The sequence below is a fragment of the Otolemur garnettii genome, unplaced genomic scaffold (genome assembly GCF_000181295.1).
Source record: "Otolemur garnettii isolate 467f Iridium unplaced genomic scaffold, OtoGar3 scaffold00001, whole genome shotgun sequence".
NCBI classification, from domain to species: Eukaryota; Metazoa; Chordata; class Mammalia; order Primates; family Galagidae; genus Otolemur; species Otolemur garnettii.
The window spans coordinates 55,790,368-55,811,636 of record NW_003852396.1 but is presented as its reverse complement, the minus strand read 5'-3'; the positions used below and the strand labels follow the sequence as shown (position 1 = coordinate 55,811,636).

At 36.6% G+C, this 21,269-nt stretch overlaps 1 pseudogene; it reads right to left on the bottom strand.

Annotated features, from left to right (window-relative positions):
• Window positions 1-13,666: 13,666 nt before the first annotated feature.
• Window positions 13,667-16,011, bottom strand: LOC100951914 (annotated as a pseudogene).
• Window positions 16,012-21,269: the final 5,258 nt, after the last annotated feature.

Genomic DNA, 21,269 nt, shown 5'->3' with positions numbered 1-21,269 from the left:
GTTGGTTCTGCTGCCTCTGTCAGCAGAGAACTATTAGCAGAACTCTGTAGAAATGGGGCCTTGCAGGAGTCATCCACAGGCCAAGCTGGCTCTAAGACATCGACTCTCTGGGCTTGATGAGCTCCTGGCAAGGCCAACCTGAAATGGTCAGTACATTGTCTGTGGAATGGAAACAAGTGTCCCAACACTCTTGTTCCTCCGACATAGAATCTGAGCATCGATCGGGAAGTTCAGCCTAACTCCCAACTGTGGACCCAATCTTGTTGTTTGTCAGAGAAGATGATCTACAATAGTATACGCAAGAAGTTTAAACTCAAATGCCCAAAGGGATACAAGGCATATGAATAATGGAAGTAAATATTACAAGAACTACAACAGCAGGGAGTGGTCCAGACAAAGAAGTCCGTGCCCATCCAGAGGAGACAGCACAGTGCAACTCCAAGGGATGCTGCCCAGGACAAACTCAAGACCGGCCTGCATAAAGCTTCTAGTTTGTTTTCAGGATGAGGCTTTTCTGTGAAGTGAGATTTCCTTAAGTTACCCCTGCTTTTTGCTTATTAAGGCACAACATGTTTGCCCACTGTGTTAGTTTCCTATTGCTGCTGTAACAAAGGACCACCACTTAAGTGGCTTAAAATGACACAGATACATTATTTTACATTTCTTTAGATCAAAAGTCCAAAACGTGGCTCAAGAAGCTAAATCAAGGTGGCATCAGGGCTGCATTCTGGGAAACAACTAGTTTTCTGGTGTCTTCAGTTTCTAGAAGCTGGCTGGCTCTATTCGCTGGCTAATCATTTATTCCCTTATCCTCAATTCTAGCAGCAATATATCTTTAATTCTCTCTCTTATTCTAATGCTGCTTTCTCTTTAGTAGGGAGACTCATGATTATATTGTGTCCAACTGGATAATCACAAGTAATCTCCACATCTTAAAATCATCAATGTTTATAACCACATATGCAAAGGTCCCTTTTGCCATGTAAGGTAAAATAGTCACAGGTTTTGGGGACTAGGCTAGGGAAATCTCAGATCGGGGGAGCATTGTTCTGTCTGCCTTCTCACCATGCTGCAATGTCCTAGGTACCTTAAAGACCTCACAGCTTAACTTCATGTCAGCCTTGAGCTAGTTCTAATGCCTTGGATTTAGTTCTCATATTATATCTGTATTCTCTGCTCCCACGCCTGTTGACAACACACCTTCCTGTGCTTACAACATTGTCTAGCTTTAAAGGTTATGCAGTGGCATTATACAACTCCATGGTGTGGTGTTGAGCTCAGTGATGGTAAACTGGTTCCCACACTTCAAACTTTTAGTATTAGGCTTTTCCACACTGCCTGGATCAGCACTAGAACCTGTCTAATACTCTCCCTATTAAATAAATTCCAATTTTTCCTAAGAATTATAGCTTCATTCCTTGGGGTTCTGAACCAAGTTACTCTCACCTTCAAAGCTTTGAAATTACAAGTATCTTGTAAAGGATAATACTCTTCTTTTTGCATTCATCAACCATCATTTGAGAGCTAGAGTAGAAGCTAAGATAAATTCCTAAAGCCTGAGATGGGCCAGTGAGGATGGAGAAATGGGGTACTCCAAGAGCTGCTCCAAGGATATACTTTACTGCCTTTACTGCATAGACTAGGTGGACCTACCTTTTTTATTCCAGTTGTTAAAATGAAAACTACTGCAATGGGATATTCATAATCAGGGATGTGTCTCTTCTGACTAAGGCAGGATCTCACTTGGACCCCTTTACTTGCTGCACAATCCAAGATTTCTCTCGGGGAAAATGGAGAAACACAGAAGCTGGACATAGACCAGATTCTTGCAGGCACAGAGAGCAAGTATTGCTAATGTTGGGTTTGATTTTCCCTTTGCAGTGGTAATGAGTTTACCAAAAATTGAAGCCCAAGGCCAGAGTGTTTAATTTAAAGGAGTTCTCGATTTCCAGAGTGGATGGAGGCCATAGCAGGATTTCACTTTCCCTTAGTTGTGCTGCCTTCCCAGACAGAGCGGGAGACTGGACCCTAACCAGAGGCAGCTGCCACCCTCCTTCTCACTTTCTGTCCCCTCCCCCTGCCATTATTCTTCCTCTTTTCTGTAGAAGCTTCCTCCTGTTCATCTGTGGGAGAGGAGAGCCTATATTACAGGGAATATTTATATTTAGTTTTATTATCTAGCTTTTGACAGAAAGACTCTCACCCAGAGTATAACTGGGCTCTCTCTGTATACCCTGTGGGCCCGTGTGAATAATCTTTATCTCATCTAGCTAATGCCCACAAATAGACACTATACACAGAAGTCACAGAATGTCAGCCCCTATGCTGCATTGGTCCCAAAGACATGTTTGGCTGCATTGTTTTACTTATCTCTGCTTTAAAAATCAAAATATTTCATAGGAAAATTCAGACAACCAAGTTCTCTTAAAACCATCAAAAGATCTATGCCAGGCCTGCATTCCCACAGGCAGGGCGTATCAGGAACTAAGTAGCACCTGACCCGGAGCTGTTGACCCTGGGCAGTTGACCCTGGGCATAGGCGCACCCTCTCCACTTTGGCACTGCCACCAGACCACCCCTCATAGTCTTCTGAGCTCACTGCTAAAACCACTGGTAAGGATCAAGTCACATTTTCACGTGATAGAATACTCTCCAAGTTCTTTTACTGCATCTGAATATTCTTGCAGTAAGGAGTTCTAAAAAACAAGCTGACCAATCGTTGGTTCTTTGCGATCATTTTGTCATCTACATATTAGTGATTTGAAATGACTTCTCTTTCCAATTATACTTATTACATCTGGCCCACCTCCAATGTTCCGTGATGTAGCACTGTGAGTGGGCTGTTGCTTTTTCTGTTTAAAACTTGCAAACTCATAGCATGGCCAAGATGATCATTTAGTGGTGAAGGATCCAATAACAGGGCCAGGTCGCCTCACCCACACCACTTCTGGTGTCACCTTCCTGGACTCATAGTCCATTTCAGACACCAGTATCTGGTCAGTATCACTTTCAATACAGACCTAAGATTGTAAAGAAACATTTCAGTACCAGATAGATTTTTTTTTTAATTAATGTTCTCAAATGATTTGTTCATTGGGCCATTTTATTGTCAGGATGCACAGGAAATGTGTGTCTTACCAATTTTATTTTAAATGTAATTGACCTTTTAAACCACAAAACCTGAGTGATTTCAAGGAAAGAGAGAGACAATTCTATGAGAATAAATAACAATGGTGATCTTTCTATAAGACTTTCAGCTAATCAAAGCAGAATGTCTCGTCTAATGGTTATGAAAAGACTGGATATATAGAGACACGAAGCTGGAAGAATTAGTAGCAGGAGTCCAGTCACCATATCCCAGAGTGAGACCAGGACAGGAGCGTGGCATTGCTAGGCAACGCTGTGCAGTTAAACAAGTTTTCCCTGACTCAGTGTGGTGTTGTAGGTAAGAAGCAAAATTTTCAAGAAAAGAAAAGGGAAAAAAATGATGAAAGTATTTATTTTAATAGGATATAGATGGAGAGAACAAAGGCAGATATATAAGTTAGTCTCGCCCAAATGTTTAGGATATGAAATGTGAATTCTAGAAAAGAATTCTAGGAAGAAAAACAAGAATCTAGAAAATCTTAAACATTTCTTTCACTAAATTATAGATGATTTTTTAAAAATAATTAGGATTGGAGGTATTATCTGGGTATTACGCTTTCTAGTATATCATGATTAAGAATAATCATATTATTATAAAGGTGAAGATGGAGGTTCAGAGAAAGGGAGTTCAAATACCCATAGAAGCAGCCAGGATTTGATCATACTCCTCATGATCCTTCCATTATACCATCCTGAGGTTCTTTTCTTTAAGAATAACTCTTACATGTGACTCCTTAGCTTCCCTGATTCTTCAGGGTTTCCAACAAAGCAACATATTTTGCCTAGGAAAGCACAATGGTACGAGTAGTGATTCCTTCATTCATTTATTCAACAAATACTACGTCCTCTCCCCCATGCACTGTTCTTAGCAGAGGAAACATAGTGATGAAAAGATGTTTCCTGCCCTCCTGGTTCTTATGTTCAAGAGGGATTTGGAGAGGCTAGCAATAAATGAGTAAAAAATAGTTTATTTCAGGCAAAGATGAGTATTATAAAGAAAAATATAGCAGGGTAAGGGAAATAGGGGTGGAATGGGTTAGACAGAATGTACAGAGTCGGCCTCTGAGATGTTATCAGTCTACATTCACGTCTAGGGAAGATTATTCAGCTTATGATTTTTCTGTGATTATTCTATTTTATTTATTCATGTGTTTGTGCATTCATTTACTAGTATGTATTTGTACTTTTACTTTGAGAAGTTGTAAAAATATGTTTCTTGTCTAATTAACTTCTTGACTTTGTCCTGCAAATGTACCACTCTCCCCAAACGAGTCTACTGAAACTAGGACTAATTCTCTGAGAGGAGCTGCCCTGCTGCAGTATTGCCTCCTAGCTGGGTCCTTACATCTACTCTTACCAATACACGGCCATTGTACACACAGTGATCATGCTCTTTAGACACACAAATCGAATCATGACATAAAATCCTGCAATGATACATCACGGAATGAAAAAGGAAATCCACCTTCCTGAGCGTGACCCTGTGATCTAGCTCCGACCATTCCTCCAATCTCATCTGGTACAACTTTTTCCCCGTGTCCTCTACCCTATTATTATGCACCGCTATGATTGTGGGCTTTATTGTAACTGAATTCATTTCTACACTGGCCATCTTAAATATCCTTTCAAACCACATTTTCTTACTCCCCTGTCGAAAAACAAAATCCTACACAATAAAATTGTAGCTTTTGACTAGAGTTTTGAATTCTTCCTTTCCAACTGTACTTCTTCCTTTCCATCTCTACTCCATCACACAGCTTTCTTTCCATTCAAACTAACACACAATATGTGACCTATTCACCCACCTCTTCCAATTCCAATTCCCCCTCCATTCTTTTATTTCTGCCTCTGAAACAGTTACCCATTCCCTGCCCCTCCCATTTCCAATTATCATATCTACTTTTTAAAAATAGACTCTGCTATCACTTCTTCCTATAAAATCTTGTTTGAGTCTCCCAAGGAAACAGAAGCTCCTCCTCATCTCTCACATGGCATGTCTTACACTCCAATTTGTATTATAATTTTCTGTATTCATCTCATTTTTTCTACCACTCCATAAACTCTTTATGTTTGATAAAGAGTTAAATTAGAGCTACCACCCTATACTCTCAGAGTTTTACCCAAATAAAGATTTGCTGTGCCTAATATCATAATTCAGTGTAACTCAGTGGGGATGGAATGGGGAAGCTATTTTTCCCAGTCATTTGGAATTCTAGGCTGCTCCTCACATGAGTTGGCTGTGCCATCTCCTTGGAATCCTCCAGTGGGTCCTTTGAATCTGACTGGTAGCAAGAACAGAGAGCACAGAAAAACTACCCAACCAATACTCTTGGCCTAGGAGTAACACACATCACTTCTCACTTTCCATACATGAGGAACAGTCAGAAGGCCTTGCCTCAGGACAGGAGACCTGGGAGGATAAGCCAGAAACGTGCCCTAAAAGAAGAGAAAATGTGTTTGGGGAGTATCTAGCTAGTCCCAATCCCACAATCGTAACCATGGATTGTTTCAGAATCCCCTCAAAACCTATTGTGTTTTCTTGAACATAAAAGAAACTTAGTATTTACCCCCCAAATGCAAATATTAATATGGTCATAGTTCTATGGTGAAGCTTTGTTTTCCTATTCTCTAATCTTGCATCTACTTTCAGCCTCAGATTCCCTCCTCTCCCCCATCCTTTCACATGGAGAAAGTTTGATTCATAGCTTTCTGCTTAAGGCCTCCTGGTGTGAACAATACAGTCAGCAATATATACAAATATTCCCTGACTGAGGTCTTGTTTCCCCTGTGCCCTGCCATGGTGTCTAGTTATATCTACAGCCAACATCACATAGATTATGTTTCTGTGAATTAGTAAAATGTAATGAAATTGAAAAATTAATAAATAACATAATTTTATATAAAGGATAAATACCTCTAATTTATTATTTGGTAAAGAAAAAAGTAATGTATAAAATTTTGAGACAACTTGAGCTGAATGGCAATAAAGGTACTACATGCCCAAATCTGCAAAATGTAACTAAAGCAGTACACAGAGGAAAATGTATAGCTTTAACTACATTAACCAGGAAACAAAAAATAACATAAAAAGAAAACAGCCAGGATGTTAAAAGGGACAATCCATGATACTAAAAGGGGACCACAGTGAATGAAAAAGTCTGTACAGCAAACATGTGGCATGTCCAATATGTCAAGTGAATATTGCAGGGTATCCCAAAGGTCACCATAGACAGAAAAAGTTAACAAACTCATATTTAAATATTATATTTCATATTTTAATATCTTTTTATTTATGTATCAACATGTATAGAATTTTTGTAAAACTTTTGTTAAGTTTTTTAATGAATATTTGTAAATGAAGGTATAGTAGCTGCAATTTCCCATTTTCCCTATGTGTGTAGGTATGGTGACCTTTGAGACATCCTGTTAAAAGAAAATAGGCATGAATCATCTTACTCAAAACATCTACCTGCCAAAATAAAATGTCCTTCAGCAATAGGCTATGGGGCATATTTTTGAGAGCACAGGTGGGGAGGGTCAGATTATGTAACAGCAGAACATATGTCCCCAATCAGGAACCAGTGCAGTCGGAAAAACTGAGCAGAACTTCAAAAGAACACAAATAAACAACAGAAAAGAGGAAATAACTATTAAAATAACAGACATTTTTAATGTTATGAAAAATATGAACAAGTAAACAACTGTATTACATTACATTTTTAAAATCTAGATTAAATTACTAAATTTCTCATAAAAGATACAACTGTCAAAACAGGCATAAGAAAAAATAGAACCCCTGAATATACCAAATTGTTCAAAAAATTATGTGATAATGATGCAAAGTAAAAAATCTTCCTTCTTCTAGCAATCCTCCCATTACCACCTAAAACATTTAAAACTGGGATTGTCATATGAGTAAGTTTAGTAAACTTTAAGAAACAAATAGCTACCACATATTCAAGTTGTTCCAGAAAATATAAAAGCAATAAAAGTTAGACAATTCATGTTAAAAGCATTGTATAACCTGTATAGTAAAACTTGATAAGGTCATAATCATAATAAGGACAGTAAATTGGGGACAATTTTACTTACAAAATTATAAAATGAATCCTGGGTTAGCTAACCAAATTCAACGGCATACTTTAAGCAAAATTATGACAAGTAAGGTTTATTTCTGAAATTCATGGTTGTGTCAGTATCAATCAAACAGTGTAATTTACCACATTAGCAGTAGAGAGGGCAGGATATATGGTCACTTTAATAGAGGGAGAAATAGCACTTAATAAATGAATATATTTTATTTTGACTTTTTAAAAATTTAGAAATAAGAAACTATTAACTTAATTAAAAAAGATAAAAAGGATGATGATAGCTGACCAAAAGCCTTGGGAAAAATCATGATGATGAAATTTTAAATTTATATTTTTCATTTTTTTATTAAATCATAATTGTGTACATTAATGCAATTATGGGATACAATGTGCTGATTTTATATACAGTTGGAATGCTTACCTCAAAGTGGTTAACATAGACTTCACCTCACTTAATTATTTGTTGTGTTAAGACATTTATACTCTACTCTTAATAGATTTGACATGTACTCTTGCATTTCCACAATAAGACTCACAAATTTATATTTTTTAAGGTTGGGAAAAGGAAAAGGACGTGTGATATCATTTTAATTGTTTGACATGGTACTATAGGTCCTGAAAAACATAATAAGATGACACAGAGAAAGGCAGAGAGACAGGAAGGGAGGAGGAGAGGGAGGGAAAGGGATGAGGGAGGAGAGGGAGAGAAACAGATATTGAAAAGGAGGACAGAAAATTGCTACCATTTTAAACAAAAGACATATTTCTTTTGGGAGGGTAACAATAAGCAGATCAATGGCAACCTATCAGAACTAGTAAGATATGATCAAAGTAGATAGTGATGAAATCATTTCCCCAAAATCAGTAGCATCTATCTTCGTCCGTAATAGCCAACAAATAACATGGCAACAAAAAAACAAAACATGTCTAGAGATTGATCTAATAAATGTGCTTAAGATCTTTAGGGAGAAAATTTTTAAATATTTTTAAGTGACCTTCCCACATCTCTCTCCCTGAAAAACTTGAATAAACAGAGAAAAATACTTCATTCACAGAGATGACAGCATTGTAAACTTGTTAATTTTCTACCGAATGACTGTATAAATTTAAAGTAGTTCCAATCTAAACAACACTGAGGAACTCAACAATTTATCCTAAAAATGTTTAATGAAAAAAAAATCCATTAATAGGGCAATAATTAATAAGTCGTAGTAATCAACAGTGTGGTCCCAGCATACAGTAGAAAAAATACTCCACTAGTATGGAAAATCTAGAAACAAATCCACATATACAAAAACCTACCAAAAGGTAGAGGAGGCATCAAATATCAGTGGGTACTACATGAATTGTTTAAAGAATTAGGTTAAAAATAAATGTTATATTTCCCATTTCACATTATATATAAAAATTAAATTCCAACTGGATTAAAAGCCTAACTGGCAAAAGTAAAATTTTAAAATAACAAAAGGTATGGCAGTGCCTGTGGCTCAAAGGAGTGGAGCACCGGCCCCAATACCAGAGGTGATGGGTTCAAACCCAGCCCCAGCCAAAAACTGCAACAAAAACAACAAAAAGATGGATCTAAAAATAACAAAAGGAGAAATAGAAGATTATTTTCACCACTTTGGATACAAGGAAAAATTTCTTTAAAAAACTCTAAAATCACAACCTATGAACAGAGAAACTAATGAATTTACATAAAAATTATAGATATTTGTTTAATCAACATCATTGTCAAAGTTAATAGATGGGTGGCAGACTGGGACAAGATATTTGCAATATCAAAACCTAACAAAGATCTAACATCCTAAAATATACAGAGAGTACCACAGAATCAGCAAAAAGAGGACAAAAACAGCAGTGCCTGTGGTTTGGTATATGGTTCCAGCCCCATATACCAATGGTGGCAGGTTCGAACCTGGCTCCAGCCAAATTGCAACAAAAAAATAGCCAGGTGTTGTAGTGGGCACCTGTAGTCCCAGCTACTCAGGAGGCTGAGGCAGGAGAATCGTCTAAACACAAGAGTTGGAGGTTGCTGTGAGCTGTGACGCCACAGCACCCTACCAAGGGTGACAAAATGAAACTCTCTCTAAAAAAGGGGTGGGGAGGGGATACAAACACAATGCTTCAGTGGTCATAAATTAAACCTGCATGGTTCATAGGTGATTCAAAAGGATTAGGATTAAGTGAACTAGCATCTCATCAGCACTCAGAAAAATCCTAAATAAAGTAATAATTACATACCAGTTTTTACCTAAATGGTTGAAAAAAATTAGAAATATGAATGTGTAAAATGTTGCTGAGAATGTCACAAATATGAAGAATTCTTGATCTGCTAAAGGAAGAGTAAGGCAGTATATCCACTTTGAAGAGCAATGTAGATGATATTCTAGAATTCATCTCCTGAGCATATAGTACAGAGAAATGTGCATACCAAGTCCACAAGATTTGTTGACATGGTTCAACAAATATGATCCTACCCTATATTTAGAGTGAGAAAAGTGACATTGTGAACAGTTCTAATAACCATCACAATTCACCTCTGTGGATTGTGCTCACAAATACTGGGTGTTTTCTCCTTTCTATAACCAAAATATCCTGAAGTCTCCTTCCAGGAATAAAACTGAAAAGTCTCATCTACTCATGACAACAGCTTTTTTATCAGCCAGAATAGGATAGGTTTTACTGCAGTAACAGATATTTCCCACATCTTTTTGGCTTATAATAGCAAATGTTTATTTCTCCTTTATGCTATTTATACAGCATTGTGTGGCTGTATGGCTCTGACCATAGTAATCACCCCAAATTCAAGACTCAGGTGATGGAGCAGGAACTTTCTGGAACACTGTTAGTGGGGGAGGTAAAGGCAAAGCACATACTATACAGCCTCCAGCTGGAAGTTACACATATCACTTCTGATCACATTTCATGAGCCAAAATAACCCATGTGACTAAGTCTAAGCTCAACAGAGTGAAGAAATATTGTCCTACACAAGAAGTACCAGTTAATACTGATGAATAGTGACAGCCTACCTCAGTGGATTTTGATTGTAGCATCATTTATAGTAGTGAAGAGTTTGAGTTAGCCTATGCCTCTATTGAGAAAGATAAGGAATGACTAAAATGGGACATACACATCCCTTGTTTCATGTGCCCCTCAGAACTGAGTTTAATATAGCATCAATGATACCTACATCTAAGTTCAAATCTAACAAATGAATAATCCAAAATTAAATTTATACACAATGTAATTTTGTGTTTTAAAAAAATCATTCACAACATATAATCTTCAAAGACAAACATATAATATTTCCCCCTTATTCATGATTCCACTTTCTGAGGTTTCCTTTACTTGTGGTCAGCCACATTCCTGAAAATGTTAAATGGAAAATTCCAGAAGTTAAAGTTAACAATTTATAAGTTTTAAATGGTGTGTCAGTGTGATGAAATCTACACTGTCCCACCTCAGATGTGAATGGGCCACTTTTCCAGGATATTGATGGTGTACGTGTTTAGGTTGCCCATTCATTAGTTACTCAGTAACCATCTCAGTTACTAGATGAGAAAAACACAGTATATATAGGACTTGGTACTATTTGCAGTTTCAGGGATTCACTAGGGGTCTTGGAACTTACACACTGCTAGATAAGCATATAGAAGCTCAATTATAAGGAAATATAACTTACACATTAGATTGAATGGGAATCTCTGAGGGCTACTGGAATCAGCTGGATATGGAGAAATTCATATAAAAATAATAAAATAAATAATGTCTTACAATGATTGATGATGGTGTTTCATGTACTGAATATGATCAATTCAATTCTATTCAACAGAAATTCATTAAGAAAGACTTCTAGGTCTCCCTTCAAATGAAAATATGTGGTTTGAGGTGTATAATATATAAAAATATATTATCCTCCATAGTAAAATACACATCCTCCATAGTAAATTACCAGATGTGTTCCTAGCTCCATCTGACTCTTACAGAAATGAGACTTGGGCAATGCATGTTTTTATAGAGGAGAGGAGTGTCATGAGTAGTATTAGTTTTTATATAGATAGTATTTTGCTAAGTATAAATTATTTATTCATCCTAACAGAACAGAAGAATTTTAATTGCAGTTCCATACATGAAGAAACTAATGGAAGGAGGTGGATAGTGAGTTATCTCCAGTTTTCTCTGACAATAAGAAGTCAAATGACAATGGAAATTCTCAGCTTGTGAATCCTTGTCTAGTCTCCGTTTAACTCTCAACACCCAGTCTGATATGAGAAAAGAGGATTCTTTGACTCCAAGGAGAATGTGGTTTGTCTCTGGTATCACAAGAGCCTCTAAATAGCACTCAGCCCTCTTTCTTATGTGCTCTTCCCATACTTACACAGCTGGATGGACATAGAAAAAACTTCCAGAACTTTTCTTTTTCTACACTCTGTTAAACATTGCCTGGAAATACAATTCCTCCTGGTGCGACTTCCCACAGGTATAGTAAAGGCAATATGAGTAAGCAGCTCATATAGCTCAGACACTGCCACATCCTTTCAACATCATACTACCAAGCTTTTTAAATATGTTAAAAAAAAATGTTTAACAGAGAATAAATACTTTCAAGGCAACATCTACAGCAAAATGTTAAACTAAGAGGCAATGCACCATAAAATGACATATAATTTTCAAGGAATATATAGCAAAAGACAAAAGATATTATGCAATGTCAGAGTAAGACCAAAGAAAGATTGGGCATTTATTGGAGCATAAGAAAACTTTGAATTATGAATATACAAGACAGTGAGTTAAGGGCGGTAAACAAATTCTGCTCAGACAGCCACACCATGCTACAGAGTAACTAAAAAAATACAGACAGCAATTTAATCCCTTGAAGTATTTAACACAAAATCTCTAGTATTTAACACAAAAAGGTCTGAAACTGCTTTTCTAGAGCAGGGGTCAGAAAACTCAAGTGCATGGCCTAGTTTAGAAGGCCTATAAACAGAGAACGTTTTTTATATTTTTATTTTTATTATTTTTGAGATGAAACAGGTAAGTTTTATTATCAAATGTTAACAATTCTACACAAACTCAGAAGTATTATAAGTATTACTGCCTGTCTTAAAGACTTTCCAAGCTTTGGGCAGATAGCATCTTAAGGCATCAAGTATAAAAAACATCCTTTTGATTTTAAGTGCCAGTTATCACCAAATTTTCTTTTTAATTTATCCTACTACACTCAAAGGAGCGTTGCCGGTCAGCTGAAGAGGGACATTATTTGGCTGTCCATTCAATGTGTTGATCAAAGTAATGCAAAGTAAACAAAAATAGCATGGCATTGCATCCAAGCAAAGGACAACACAAATAACTTAAATATCAACATTGAATGAACTGAATCAGATTTGGTTTGAATCTATGGGGTCATATGAGGCTACTAGTCCCAGCTCGTTAGTGTCCAATATTGCACTTTGTACCATAGTCACAGCTAAACACAGAGTGCTGACACACTGATAGCATCAGTGCCTGCTCTAACTGTGTTCATCTCTCCATCTACCATGCTGACTAGAGTCCCCAGCCATTACTTGACAGTTAAGGCCTTAGAGAAAAAGCTTTAAGGCTACCTTAATATATGCAAACATACACTTCAGTTAGCATACTGTTTTCTAGAATACGTTGTTCAAATAAATATTCTCATTTCTGTGATATTAAAAACTGTGGAATTTTTTTCTTACTAAAGTCCAAAGCATCAAAAATGAAAAAGGTACAATATAAAATAATACGGATGAAGCCATAATATTCCATGACAGTTCAAACGAGAAATTACCAACTACATGTAACAACTTCATTTTTGGTTTCACACTTTGGCCCCTAGCTTGTTTTATTTACAACTGGTACCTGCTGAGAAAAAGGTCCGCTCTAACTTTATTTCTGTGGAGGGTGCACCATTTCTTCTAATTTGTTGTCAGGTGTTTTTTAAATGATTTTAATTGTTTTTTAATTATAAGACATCGTGATGGCTAAGAGATTGGGAAAATAGCAGTTTTGTTTCACTCCTTCTCTTAAGTTTGTGATTTAAATATTTCAGGACTTTACACTTGAACTACTTAGCAAGAGGGTGTGATTGTGCAGAAGAAAACAGGAAGATGGAAAGAAAATAGCAGTAAAACACAAAAATGAAGTCCTTATGGGACAGTTCTTGGTAGAGATGGTAGACACTAGTGGAGTATTTTTTTATCCAAGACTTAAAACTTAGGAAACATCTATGATGCCACTTTAATTAGGGGTAATGGAAACATCTGATTTCAAGTTCACATTTTAAATGGCTATTTTCAATCAGCAAGGAGGTAAGTGTGCTGCATGCTAAAGGCTGTAAGGATTTGTTCTTAATGGCTCAAATTTTACACTTCACCAAAAGATAAGGCATAGGCCCACTGCCCAATTATGTTTGCTGAAAACACTGTAGCCTGAATGTAGACAAATTTTCCCCGAAGTTGCTAGAAGTTTTCTCACGTCTGGCATTTTGAAGATCACCACATAGCTTTCGAACACTGGGAAGGCAGGCCATGCCGTTCATGAAGAGCTGAGCACCCACTGGGTGGTGTGCTGTGAACAGCTGCAGTGCTCGTGGGTCCAGGAGCAGAGAGGGTGAATAAATGGCAGTTTCTGGGAATAATACTGCAGGAGCTAGAAATGAGTAAGAGGGAGGAGACATGCTAGCTTTTTCTTTGCCATTTTTATTAATTTTTATTTCAGATTGATACAAGGGTACAGATGATCAGGTTACATTGTTCGCATTCGTCTGGTGAAGTTCAAATGTAATTGAGCCCTTCTCCCAGGAGTTGTGCCATATACCCCTACATGGTGCCCATTAGGTGAGAGTTCACCAATCCCCCTCCCTCCTCCCCTCCCCCTTCCTGTCCCCTGGGGAATTTGTGTTTTTCTCTCCTATGGGCATACAGTTGTTTATCTATTGGTTTCATATTAGTATTGCCTACATTGTATACTTATTTTTCCATTCTTGTGATAAATTACTAAGAAGAATGTTCTTCAACTCCATTCTGGTTAATATAAAACATGTAAAGTCTCCATTTTTATGGCTGAATAGTACTCCATGGGATACATTTGACACAAGAAGACCAATTCTGTAGGAAGTACTCAGACATGGTAACTTACACGGTGGTGGGGAGAAGCTATTTTGATTTAAAGTGCCCTCCATTAACACAAAGCTCATCTCTTCAGCTGAACACTGAAAGACTTCAACATATCCTTCCTTCATGGGTTTTTTATAACACTTCTGTGCAGCAATAAATGCTCTGTTTTCAGACTTCATCTGGATGAAGGCATCTCCTTTACCAGCAACCTTAGTGATTAAATACCATGTGAACCCTGTTAAGTCTGAATATCAGTGGAGAACAGGATGTCCTCCATTGTGGCCATGTAGGGAAGATTTCAAAGGTATATACAGCCTCTAACATTTTTAGGAGGCACAGATTGCTGAGATAGTACTGGAATAATGGAAGGGGTTGGAAGTAGAATGAGAGGGGCCTAAGGGAATCAGTTCAGCATGTACTGAACTTCAGCTGCTGTGCTCATGAAGAGTTCAAGGTTTCTTTTCCCTCATCAAGTCCTTATGCTTCCTCAATGAATGCTGTGCACACTCCTCACAAGCAAAGTTCAAAAGCATCCTCTCTTGGCCTAATACCTGAGTAGAGGACAAAGAAAATGCCTTCCTTCCTCCTTACTAATGGGGCAATGCTGTCCAAGAAAAGCCATCACATTTTCAGCTGTGGCTATGAAAGGGAGATCCTGCATGAAGACGATGACTTGATTTCCTTGGAGAGAAACTGAGCTACTTCATTTGAGGTACCACTAGCAATTTTAAGAAACTCTTCATCTCTTGCTTTGTAAACCTCCATATATGGGGTTTCCATGTGATCTGTGTGCCTCTGTAGTGCTAGCTCTCTATGATCCTCACTTACGAATCTAAGCAGAGTTTCTCCATTCAAAGTGCTATGCCGCCTTTGGCAATGTTGATCCCTGGAAGAATCTTGCAATGTCTTAATCTAATGATTGCCATGGTAAACCTCCTGCTCTGACTATAGAGTTATCACCAATGAGTTCCCTCTTGTTGCAAGTGCCATTTTCAGATTTGTAATTTCTTCTCTCTGGATCTGAAAATCTATGGTTATAAGGCTCTGAAATCATTGCTAAAATTATATTCCCCATATCATCAACTTGAGAGCCTCCACATTGGGAGACTGAACTATTCCCTTCAAAGTTTAAATACTCTGTCACTGCAACAACATCTAGTTCGTCAGTATCAGGTGAGCCAGGGCAACCCTTCTTGAATTCTTTTTGAAGATCAAAAAAGATAGAAGCATTCCAGCAGTAGTGCATTCTTCTTGGAAGCCTCAGGGTGCGGGATTTGCCTGATGGGAAGCTGCCCATCAGAGACAGAATGAAGTGCTCATCCCAAATTCACTTCATCACTCACTGACTGGCTAACCTGCGAGAGGGCTTGGTTCCACTGTGACACTGAGGACACACTTCGTCATCCATTTTAATTGCTTCTTCAAAATCCTCCATCAGTTCCAACTGATCCAGTCTAACTAGTGCTTTATACAACACTCTCACCTTCTTGTTGACAAGATCCAAAACTTGCCACAATAGCAGGATCAGCTCCTTTTCATCTGAGCCCAGCTTGGTTGGCCCCAGTGGCCCCAGCAATGATCTGAAAAGCACCACCAAGTAATCCAGAAAGACCATCATGACAATAGGTGGGGAGGGATTATGTTGTTATTTTTTAAAGAGTCGTTAAGAAGAAGATGGAGAAGGAAGAGAAAAAGAAAAGAGACAGAGAGCCACAATATGTGGCTTACAAATGATATGTAGTATCTGACTCTTTACTGAAAAGTATGCCTACCTCTGTTCAGAATGATTGAAAGAATTTCCATGCTTCTACATTGTCAAGGAAGATATGACTACCCCAGAAAGTACCACAGTTGTATAGTATCTTTTAACCAAAAAACAAGACTCAACCACCCATAGAAGAATAATTGAAGTTTTACTGGCCATGCTGGTTTACATAGTGTCTATGGCTTCCTTTGAACTACAACAGCAGCATGGAGTAGGCTAATGTATTTACTTTGTCTATTTCATACAAAGTTTTCTGGGTGCACAATAAAGGACAATAGCAAAACTCTTGCACTTAGGATGTGATTTCCCTTTCAATACTGGTTGACAGACTGCTCAGCTCTGAGGGACACTGTGATTTTTCTAAGTATTTTATCCATAGTTCTTGTGTCATTCTAAAGGTTTTTCCCTATGCTCCATTATATTGCTGTATTCTTTGCTACTAGAAATATTAAATACAAATAACTATAAAGCCATAATCCCATAATCCTTGTTGACACAAACTACAGACACCAGGCCTATTGATTACATGATTGACAATATTCAACTAGACTTGGATATGTCTACCTCAGACAATAACTGATTCTTCAGTTGAAACATCATGTGAATAAGACTTGCATTGAATAATTTCACCATGAATAAACTGATATTAACATATTGAGAAAGATACAGTAAGATATGTGTATTTATGTGTATATATAAATACATACACACACATACATATACACACAATATAATCGTCTTTTCTACACGAGTGTTCTTGAAGTCAAGGACATTTATATCATATTATTACATCACCAAATGTCTCCTTTAAGGGGTTTTTATGAAAATACTTGAGAAAATGTCTCAGGATTTTTTCCAGAAATGTTTTTATTATGTGGACAACGTGTATATGGTAACTGATTGTTCTGTTCATCTATCTATTGCCTCTCAAATTGAAATCACTCTTCATCACCTGTTCTGCAAAAATGTATCTGGGCCTTTTCAATGTGCTTTCTTTGCTAGCTGGCACATTGTTAAACTTTGCCAAGTAGAGGGAATTGAAGGGACACTGCAAGAAAAAGGGTTTTGCTTTCTGGTTTCTGGTGTGTCTTTCTGGTTCCTGCTACAGCTTCCTTGACTACATCCTTCATGTATATGTAAGTATTCTGTTTTCCTTCAATGAACCCAGAACCCCACTAAGTAGGCAGGAAAAGCAATGAACATCTCCAAGGATGGTGACAGAAAAACCATAAACAAGGAATAAAAGAAACCCTTTTCCATGGTATGTCTTGTTTTTCCCTGTAAGATATCCTCTGGTTACCACAAAGTAGGCAGCTCTCAAAGCAACACTCTCCTTTACCTTTTTTGCTGTTAAGTCTTTAAGAAAACAAGTGCCAAGCAACCTTTAAGATCACAAATTTACCAGTAGCATAGTTGGAAGAGCTAAATCTTGCACTTGAGAAAAAAAGATCAAGAGATTGGAGTAGCCTTCAATATTTCTACCTTGACATCAACTTAAAACCAAGTACCAATTCATGCTCAATATAAAGATATAAATCTCAGCATTTTTAAATAGTAGAAATTAGAACAACTCTAAATATTCAATATTAGTTAATTAGTCAAAGAAGTCATGGTCTCTCCCCACAATACGCTGGCATACCATCACTAAAAACGAAGTTAGACAGAAATATCAAACAGCATTCATGTACAACTAGGTTTAAACAAAAGGATTATGAAGCAGTAAATATAAAATTTGATTTTTAAAAAAATATGTATACCAACAGAAACATGTATATTTCCACTCACTATACATACATGTAAATCAAAAATATATAGATAATTATTTTCTTTGGATTATGAGCAATTTATATATATATACTACTTTGCTCATGCTTTTCTGAAGTTTTCAAATTCTGATATAAACTTGAATTCTTTCCATAATTAGAAATAAAAACGAAAGTTGTGAAGGACAGTAACAATGTTAGTTGAACTGACAAAAGAATGAAACAAAGGGAAATAAAATTAAAAATATAAACACATTTTATTCTTATTTTGCAGGTCCATGGGAGGTGAATATAGGTAATGGTTTTTGTAATCATTTTAGAGTCTAACAGTAAGAGTCTAACATTATATCGTCATGAATTATCTTGTGAAGTTAGAAGTTTCTTGAAGAGATATCTTCAGATAATCCTTTGTGTTCAAAGCAAAGTAAACATCTCTGATGAAAACTGTATATGCAGTTAGAATGCAGCACTTTCAGTTGCAATTGCCATTTAATATCTATGTACAACAGGGAATTAAATAAATCAACAGGTAGAAAAATGAAATTCTAGGACCAGTTCTGTAAATTTCCAACTCCTTTAATTTTCATTTTCTTCACTATCAAAGAGTAGTATGTAGATCTCTTCTATTTATAGAGTTTTTATAAGACACAGTCCAGTCACATATGAGTTTGAAACATAAGGAATATTAAATATTGTGTGATATATGATATACCTATCATACATTTTTTAATAATTTTTTTCAGTTGGGGTTAATTTTTGAAATAACTTTGAGTTTTTCTTTTCTTATTACAAAAATAATGTATCTTCATGGTCCAAACTATTAAAATAACAAAAAAAATTGTTTTTAACCTGTTATAACATTCTGGAGTTGTCTTGTATAGGTTTCTGAGTCAGTTAAGTGCATATCTTCTAAATTATATGTTCAGTAATGCTATATTAGCAGTTTGAGATCAACCATGATGAGATTATTTACATGACAGAAATTGGAAAATGTTACACAAAGCAGAGCTTTCTTTTTTAGAACCAGTTGCTATACATTTATCAACACACAACTGTCCATAACCCTAGAGCATTGTCAATTTGGTAAACTTCAACTCAGATTACTATCCTTCCAGTAAGTCAAAAATTGAGGGAGACTTAAAACAAGAACCAGATACTCTGCCTTCAGTCTTAATGTGTCATCCTCCAACAGAGAAGGTAGAGTGTCTAAATAATGAGAAAACATGCTTTATGAGCACTAACTGCAAAGGTCTGCATTGCCTTAGATCTTTTACATTATTTGGCATGTGAATGAGTTACATAACCGTTGTGGTTTTCTCTTCTCTTTCTTTTTTTTTTTTTAAAGAATTTTAACCACTAAATGCCAAAGTCACAGATCTTTAGAGGTTTTCCCTATGCCTAAGTTGTTTCATTAATGTCTTATTCCCAATGAAAACATTTCTCTTCTTCACATAAGTGGCCAAGAAATAGGGTTATTGGCCTTCCCCTTAGACATCTGAGTTCCCCTGTTCAGGTTCCAAATTATGTATAGTTCCCAGACGATTTTGGTGGCAAATAGAACCAAGAGTACCACCCCAGCTTTCCTTTTATCCCCTTATTTTATGGAACTGTTTTTTCTTCTGTCACCACCCTGAAACATCAGGAACTAATTTCCGAAAGGATTTCACAAGTCCAATGAGGACATTTGAAACATAAGACTTACTTTCTCCATACCTACCCATGCTCAGTCCATACACACAACATTTTCAAATGATATTTTGTCCACCAGAGGGCACTCATATTGTTCCAAGTCTAGACCTAAGGATTTATGGTAATTTGAAGAGAAAGCTTGAAGTTAGAGAATTGAAAGAACCACTCAGGACTAATACAGTCTGAGAGAAGAATAAAAATGCCAGAGAGAAGAATAAAAATAATTTTTCTTCATTTTATTTCCTCTCCTCCCATCCCTCTTTAACCCTCTGCCATATATACTCCCTCAAAAAAAAAAAAATCATCTCAAGGCTATGTTAACCAGTTTGATGAGAGTATTTAAAAATGTATATGAAAACAGCACACTGTACCCCATTATTGCATTAATGTACACAGTTATGCTATAAGAAATAATAAATGAAATTTTTGAATGGGAAGAAAAATCATCTCAAGTATATTCATTAATTCACAAAAGAGGAAGAAAACAAAGAAGGGATCAGGGTAAAATTATGTGTTCCATATTTTCAAGGTACTATCTTTGCAAGAGAGTATATATTTTCTTAAAAATGTGTGAGTATGGAAGAATAACAAGAGCGGATTTGTGCTGATACATCTCGAGTTGTTTTCCAGACGAAGCTTATGAACTACATGCTTCAGATGAACTTTATACTTCTCCAGTGTGAGAAAAACTAGGGCCAGAGGCCACCACAATGCTGCGGTCTAGCATGTTGACAGCTTCAGCCACGAGTTATTCCAACTTCTCACAAAAGCAAAATAAACTTGTGATTTCTGAGACATATTGTGTAGCTCATTAGTGGTTTCCACTAAGTGCTGTTTATTGATCTTAAAGTCTCTCCTCAAAACAAGTAGACTTTCACCTATGTCTCCATCCTTTCCAAACATTTCAGCATGAGCCCACCCAATTCATAGACCCCAGTAATTACTAAATTTAAGCAACTAGATCAGGGGTGAGGATTCTACCTCATCATAGCATACATTTCCCCATGCCATTTTGTTTCTCAAGAACATTTTTATTCACATGTTTCAAAATTAGACAGATCAAAAGACCCATTAAGTTATTTCTGCTTCACAATGGCTCACCAATGAAAAGCATTATCTTTATTTTAAGGAATGCTCATTGCACTAACTTAGAATAATCTGAAATCTGATACCTAGGTAATATAAACATATATACCATGAGTACTTTACTAAAGGAAGAAAAAATGAAATTAAGGTTTTATTTCAATTTGAAAATGGTAGGCAAAGTAATTATCAGAGAATTGCTAATGAACATTCATGAACAACTTTTACCACATATTCCAAAGTTGCCAGATATTGTAAAACTGAAAAAATTGACCCATTGGCACTGCCAAGACCAAAAGCAAAATTGGCCAACTTTCTTCAATTCACATCTGGGTTCAGTTTGTTCTCGTAAGAAAAGCTTAACCAATCATGCTGACTTAGTCTTAGTTCAGATAGGAAAGCAGCAATGTTATATGAAAGGAATAGGAATAGGTAAATGTCCCTTTAAGTCCTCCACCAAGGGGGATATGGTGTTTTATTATGTTTGGACGGTCCTTACATAATTGCATGGTATTAGGGAATCAACTGGTTTGTCACTGAGTGGTGCCTAGTGGGCTTAGATGGTCCTTTTCTGAAGTATGCAGTTTACTG